Genomic DNA, 7,531 nt, shown 5'->3' with positions numbered 1-7,531 from the left:
ATTTAGTTCAAACTATCTTATGACATAAAAATTAGGGCAGATTGCTGTTTTTTCTTGACGTTTGGTGAAATACATGAAAATGGCAGATTTATTGAAGTGAAGTACGGGGCAACTTTTTACTGGTGTGCCATACAACCCTTGATTAAAGAATATCACGGGTAGATATTTTTATTTGTTTTGTTGACAAAGTACAATGCAGTTTTATCTCAACGTAGAGATAAGTTTTGGTCCCCTTTCGACGTAAACTCGGTCGATCTTTTTTTTATAAAAATCAACAAACAGTATATCAATAGTGACAACTCCAAAAGTTTTTTAAAGGAGTATAATTATTGATAAAATTCTATCATGCAATTCATGTTATATGCATTTTTAATTCTTTTTCAACCATTTGCACGGAATGTCAAAATTATCCAAAATAATCGAAACTCAACGTCTCGTTAATAATGTGCCACGTTTGTTTTAACAAAATGATTGAATCAGTGATAAAAAATCCTGTTTTTTTTTTTTACTTTCAATAACTAAAATAAACAGTGTAAGGTATATCTAATAAAAAATTAAGATGTATAAATAGGTAAAAGACCTATGTTTGATACTTGTATATCTTTGTCCCGGTAAAAGATAAAACAATTAGATTAATTATTCTTTTTTAAATCTGATCGCACTTTAGATCAAATTTGAAAGACATACATAACAAAATCGTATAAAGATTATACAACATTGACAGCAATGATATATAAGAAGATGTATTGGATATTTACACCTTAAAGTGTCTTTCTCATACTGAAAACTATTATTTTGAGGTTTAGTACATACTGTTCTTGTTATATTTTTCAATAAACTGTTGGAACCTGTGTATATCTAGGATATGATGAAACTAGGATACAATATATGACAATCAGACCAACGATTGGCCTTATATAAGCTTATACCTGACTATATATGTTTGTCAAATAAACTCTTTTTAACATATTCATACCATATCGGGTCTATATACTTCGTGCATTGCACCATGCAAAAAGACATTACATCTTAACATTGTTAATCTTTTTGATCATTATTGTTGTCCTGAAATTGGTGATACATCTAGTTTAGAAAGACTTCATAATATTTCAATGACATTAAAGAAAACAATTAGTAGGGATATATTTATAACATGTCTCGAATGATTGTTCTATTCGCCCATTTTTCTTATAAATGATCCTTAATGGAATATAAATGATCTCATCAATCAAAACAATGAGCATAATGGGTCACAAGAGACTACTATTTACATAATTTGATAGTGTAAAATGCTACAGATAACTTACTTTTATCATAGTTACTAAGTATTAATGAAAACATTTATTGTTTGAAATTTATGAACTCCATGAAGGGGATTTTGTGCCATTCCTTGAAACATCAGCTCCTCATTTAGTTCAAACTATCTTATGACATAAAAATTAGGGCAGATTGCTGTTTTTTCTTGACGTTTGGTGAAGTAAATAATTTATGTAAAATATTCTGATTTAAGTGCGTTTGCATTCCGTATTAGGCTTATGTAGCACTTATTAAGCATTAAAAGCTATATGTATAATGGCTGGATATAAAGTAGTTAATCCGACAATGTCTTTATAACTTGATTTATACTCAGTATAAAAAGAAAAATGTTTTTCAAAACAGTACAAAATGTTTCAAATAAATGTTGTGTTGATGGGATTTATTCCGACATATGTTGCTATGTAACCAATTTCAAGAAATATTCTCAGGGCATGAGCAAGACCCCCTATATAAAAAACAAATGAGGGATCGCAATGAAACAATTTGATGATTTACGATTACTCAGGCTCTAAAATATAAAATTAAAATCAATGGCGTTCATGGTATTTGCGCAAAAATAATCCAAAATGAGAATACTTCATTGTATAAGTATATAAGACTAGAAATCTAGATAAATAAGTATTTAATTTGGATTAACCTAGGAAGCCTGTACATTATACCTATTTCTAAAAACATCTTTTAATAATTTAACGCCTTTATGTCTTCAAATGATTTTTAATCAGGTTTATCAAATCATTGCCAAGGAATTTGTGAAGTCATAAAAATAACTTACTTACCAAAGTCTTCACAGTCTAAAATATAAGTACATATGGCATTGTTGCCTTTAAACAAAATAACACATAGATTCAAATTAAAAAAGGAGCAAAAGTTATCACTAAAACAGTTCATTCAAAATGGTAATTCTTAATTTGGTAGAATGGAACTTCAATGGTATTTTGGTTGACTTGTTATATCACTTTTTGGACAAGGTTTTGTCTTTAGGGCCTAGGAACAGATAAAAATGAATACTTTTCACATATTTAAGACCAACTAAACTGTATGTTTGACCTCAATTCTTTTATATGGTTTGTTTATAGAAATGGTAGACACATTATTTTCTAACCTTGCAAATATTGTATAGAATGTCATATATGAATAAAGTAATTTGACATGACGTAGTTTGTTTACCGTGTTTGACGTTCATTTTGCTTTTTTGACATAAGTTTTATACAACGCATGTTAGATCGTTTGCGTCTTTAAGTCAAAGATGTATTTGTTATTTTTTCTGTTGGACATGTCTCAGTTACACACAAATGATGTTCTTCTTACTAATGCTTATTACCATTTTGACAATTTAAGATAGTTGTTTTGCATTGAGTATTAAATCAGTGCTACTGAAACAAACATTAATGTCAATATCTAGAGATTGCATTTCACGATTTCTGCTGCATATTTTTGTTTACTGATTCCTATCGGAATGAAAAACGAAGCTGACATTAAAAATAAAGATTCTTTCCAAATAAATAAAACACCTTGGAAACGAAACAAAAGAATAAAGTTTAAAACAGCTTCCCAGTCTAAAGAAGGAAGTATATTAGTTAGAATAGAAGTTCTGCTTAAGCTGGGACAGTGGTATTGCCATTTATAATGTAGTAATGCTATAAAGACTATACTTGCAATTATTTCTTATGCCTTGGGTATACTTTAATGTGATAGAATAAATAGACTAATCAAAGATTTTTTAACGAATCAAGTCCTGTCATGATATATTTATTAATACGAAATACTTAACGATTATGAGTATTTTCTTACATTTGTAATTCCGGTTTTATCCATAAATCAGCGGTTTTTAAAATTTTGAATTCACATCACAAAAAGAAAATAGGTAAGTTTCCTTTGTTTATTTATTTGCTATCTTAACTAGACAAATTGTAAAACACATGTGTTTTTTTTATATAAAATTATCTAAATACGTCATAAATCAAGGTCTAAGACATTAAAAGACAATTTGTCATAAGAAAATGATAAATACGAGCTTGTATATTTACTAAGGTAAGTCAATCATTGTTATAACACAAGTTTTACATTTTTTGTCTCTGCACGGAAAGCTTGCATTATTTTAACTAAAACGTTGAATAACAAACTGACTTTTAAATTTTGCATTAAAATGATACAATTGAATAAAGTTCTTTATGAACTAAGAAAGCAAATGCTACCTTCATGTGTTTATTGTTCATGTATCTTACAAATATAATCAGTTATCAGTTAACAATTACTATGCTAATGATATCAATGAAAGCCAAAATCAGTGTTGCATCTTTTGAATGACTGTTTTCGTTTTGCTTTGGAATTTTTTTTCAAATCTTATAAGGTAAATGCGAAACACTGAGTAAAATAACTATAATTACATGTTTTAATTCACATATAAACATAACATGACATAATATTAAAAATGTATTCAGTATTGAATGTTATAACATTCATAATCATATCAAATCGCATATTATACTAACATAATATAGAGGGCAAGTACATTAATTAGTTCTTAATTGAGCAAAGATATATTATATAATAACATAAGTCATGTAAATTATGTTTACATTTATTTAAAGAAACACAAATGATGGAAAATGGCTTTAAATGATTTTTTCTGAACCTGATCTGAAATTTGATATTTGACAATAAGTTTTAAAATTGCAAATAAATTATTTTATGCGAATAACAATATATATAATTCTCAGTTTTATTTGTCTCATTTATATTTTATAATACATTATCATGGACATTTTTTTAAGTATTTTAAGTATAAGTATTAAGTTATATATAAAGGGTCAGATTTAACATACCATAAATTGTAATAACACTTATAATATAAGATTTATCAAAAAGAATACCAATTGGAAATGTTTCCTAAGATACAAACATATGATAGATATTCTTGAAGCATTGTGTGAATACATATGTTTTACGAAGCCGATGTTGTTGTTGTTGAAGTTGTCACAGTTTTGTGAGCAAAGGTTTAATAAATAGTTTTCTCTCTTTAATTAAAAACAATGTCTTTAAATTTAAGTCAAATACTTATTTAACTGACACTGAATCAACGCCAAAAGATAAAGAGTTTGACAAAAACTCGGCAATAGCCATTATGAAATATTTATGCTCAAAATATTATTAAATAAGCGAATAATAAAAATGAAGTCATTTATAATTCTTAATTACTTATAATGTTTTTATAATTACCCACAAAAGTTAACAATAGTACTCCTGGTGAAAGCTTTCGTCTTCGAATTTTTTCAGATCTAATTGGTTTTTCATCGTACTTACATTACATTACAACGTGACCACATGCATACTGTTTAATTTCTTACTTTAACCGGCAAAGAAAAAAAAGTTACCATTTATTAGCTGATGTTGTTCAATGAACACGAAATTGCTAAACTGTAAAACTTACTATCTATTATTCAAGTGTATTTTTTTCCATTTATTTCCGTTTAATTTATATCAAAATCTTAGTGAATTATGTTATATTATATCACAAAAAGACATTGATTTTAGCAAGATTCATTCCCAATGGCCGAGAAAAAGCTTAATAGCACAAATGTAAAAGTACATTTTATTCAATGTGAAAGAAACATCAACCAAATTACCTAGTCACGTAGCATTAAAGAGACAAGTAACATATTCAATGCATTTAAATTTCAAAAGTGTCATTAAACATCTAAAGTACGTACCATAATATGTCGTTCATCTACATCTTATACAATGGCAACAAAATCTGATTTGTCAGTTTCTAATGGAAAAGTAATTATACTTTAGTTGACCCTGTAATAATACCTCCATCCCTAAATTACGTTGAACATCGTTATTTAAAAAAACTTGAAATTTCATGGGAGTATTAGCATTTCTGTCAGACCATATCTGTTTTTTTTTTCTTTAATGTAGTTGCAATCACAAAACTCTTTTCATTCCATTGGACATTATAGTTATAAAACTCATCGTTTGGAGGAAGATAAGTAACAAAGTAGGATGGTGTAGTTTTCGTCAATGATTTACTTATGCTATTTTCTCCCGTTCTATTCCAAAAATATACATAAGTTTATCTTGCATTACAAGACAACGTTTTTTTCACACCATATTTGTTACATCGGTGTACTTAAATATAATTTCTTTGAATAAAAACAGCAAAAAATGTTTTATGAACGCAAGTATTTTATTACGTTTTACCCGCCTTTATAACTGAAACACTGTTGGAAAAAAGGCGTAACATGAAACAAACAAACACATATTCAACCAACTGATTTAAATGAACCAGAGTATTCTATAAAATAAGTGAAAATAAATTCAGATTATTAACCATTTTACTACAGTAATTTTACAATTCTTTCTCTATTACTCTATATCTAACATAATGCAATTAAAGCGACATTCCGAATGGTTAGGCCATTAACAATAAAAAAGTTAAATAGCACTAAGTATATAATAATGATACTTTACGACAGTATTATTCCAATTTGAAAGTACATTCACACTTGGTTTAATATCTTATCCACCACCAATTATACTGTCAAACCCCTTAAGGTGTTTATCTCTCGAGAAAAGTATCCATGGAACTTAAAGAAAATATTATATTGTACGTTTCCATAATATTATGAGAGATAAAAAAAACCTACTTTTTTCTTACAGTTTTATACATCCATTTGTGGAATAGTTTTGGAATTTGGTATTCTAATGCAAAGTACACAATACGTTGTCATATTTTAAAATGATTGTAACAATTGTATGCACATTTGTTTACTAATTAAGTTATCTGACATGTAATTATGCATTATGTTTGAGTTGCGTTACATGTTTGCAGGCTCTCAGCCATTTCAATGAGAAATCACAATATTTACCAACAGGAAAGCTAAAACATACCTTTGTCTTATCAGACAATTACCTTTTTAACTGGTTGTATTATTTCGGATATGAGGGTGATTATTACTTAATGCTAGTGAACTTTCGATAAATTTAGTAAGTACATATTCCACATTAATGTTCGTTCACTGCAAGTTCAAATTGATCATATGTGCGTTAAAATGCTTCCACATCTATTGATAGGTCCTTAAATGCAAATTATGTCCAAATGTTATGTAATATAGTATTATCCTGCTACTGTCTATATCATAAGCTGGATAAAGCCTTTACCGGATAAACCTATCTATCTCCAGTCATTACGTCACATGATGACGTCACATGTTTCGCAGAAAAACAAAACTGCATAAGTATGCCATTTTATCGGGGAAAAAGAAGAACGAAACTATTCAATTATTCTAAAAACATGATAAAAAGAAGGATAAATCAAATACATGGTTGATGTCGGAATGGAGATGGTTTATCCGGTTAGCTGCGAAAGTGAATCTAAGGCTCGCTAAAGGTCGCCTAGATACACTTTCTCGCTCACCGGATAAACCTCCTCCATTCCGACATCAACCATGTATTTTCTATGTCTTTTTGATGAAAATAAAAACTATCAAAGAGAAATGTGATACTTTTTTCTTTATTCCAGATTTGATTCACAATACGAGTATTATGGAAAAGGACTTGTATTTTGTGTAAATTTATTATGACTACTCGTGCAAATCTTGAAAACATATTACAATAAAACATGAAAAAAAATCTTTACGATGGATGTTAATGATCCTGTCAGTTGAAATTCAGGATGTAACCATACTAAGTGAAATTTGATATACAAAGTCATGTATGTATAAAAGTATTCTTCTAAAACTATTTGCAAACATCAAAGAATATGTTAAATATGTACTGCAAATACGCATTATATATAATAATTAAAATATATGCATTCATTTCTTACTGAAAAATTTGGCTTAGACTTTATAGAAAATAAATTTCTAATTACCTTGCTTGACCTCGGTAATTTCTTTACAAATATTGCCTTTTGGAACGTAAAATATTGATAAATCTTCATTTGAGCATCAAATTTATTATATAAAACCATTACGAATTTTAGTTACAGGATCTTTAAAGTTCTTTGTACGATCATTGCAAAGAATTCGTGTTTTTTCCCCAAATATTCTATATATTGAGATAAATTTTCTTTTTTCTTGTGAGAACGTAATCTATCGTTATTTCACAGTCATTTAAATTCAGATAACCTTTAGTGAATTTATTTTTTAATGCATTATCATAACTTTAAAATTAAACACGCATAGCAACCCGATTCAGCACAATTGGATAT

Source organism: Ruditapes philippinarum, unplaced genomic scaffold (genome assembly GCF_026571515.1).
Source record: "Ruditapes philippinarum isolate M1 unplaced genomic scaffold, ASM2657151v2 ctg1991_1_1_1_1, whole genome shotgun sequence".
Taxonomy (NCBI): Eukaryota; Metazoa; Mollusca; class Bivalvia; order Venerida; family Veneridae; genus Ruditapes; species Ruditapes philippinarum.
This window is presented reverse-complemented; position numbering follows the sequence as displayed.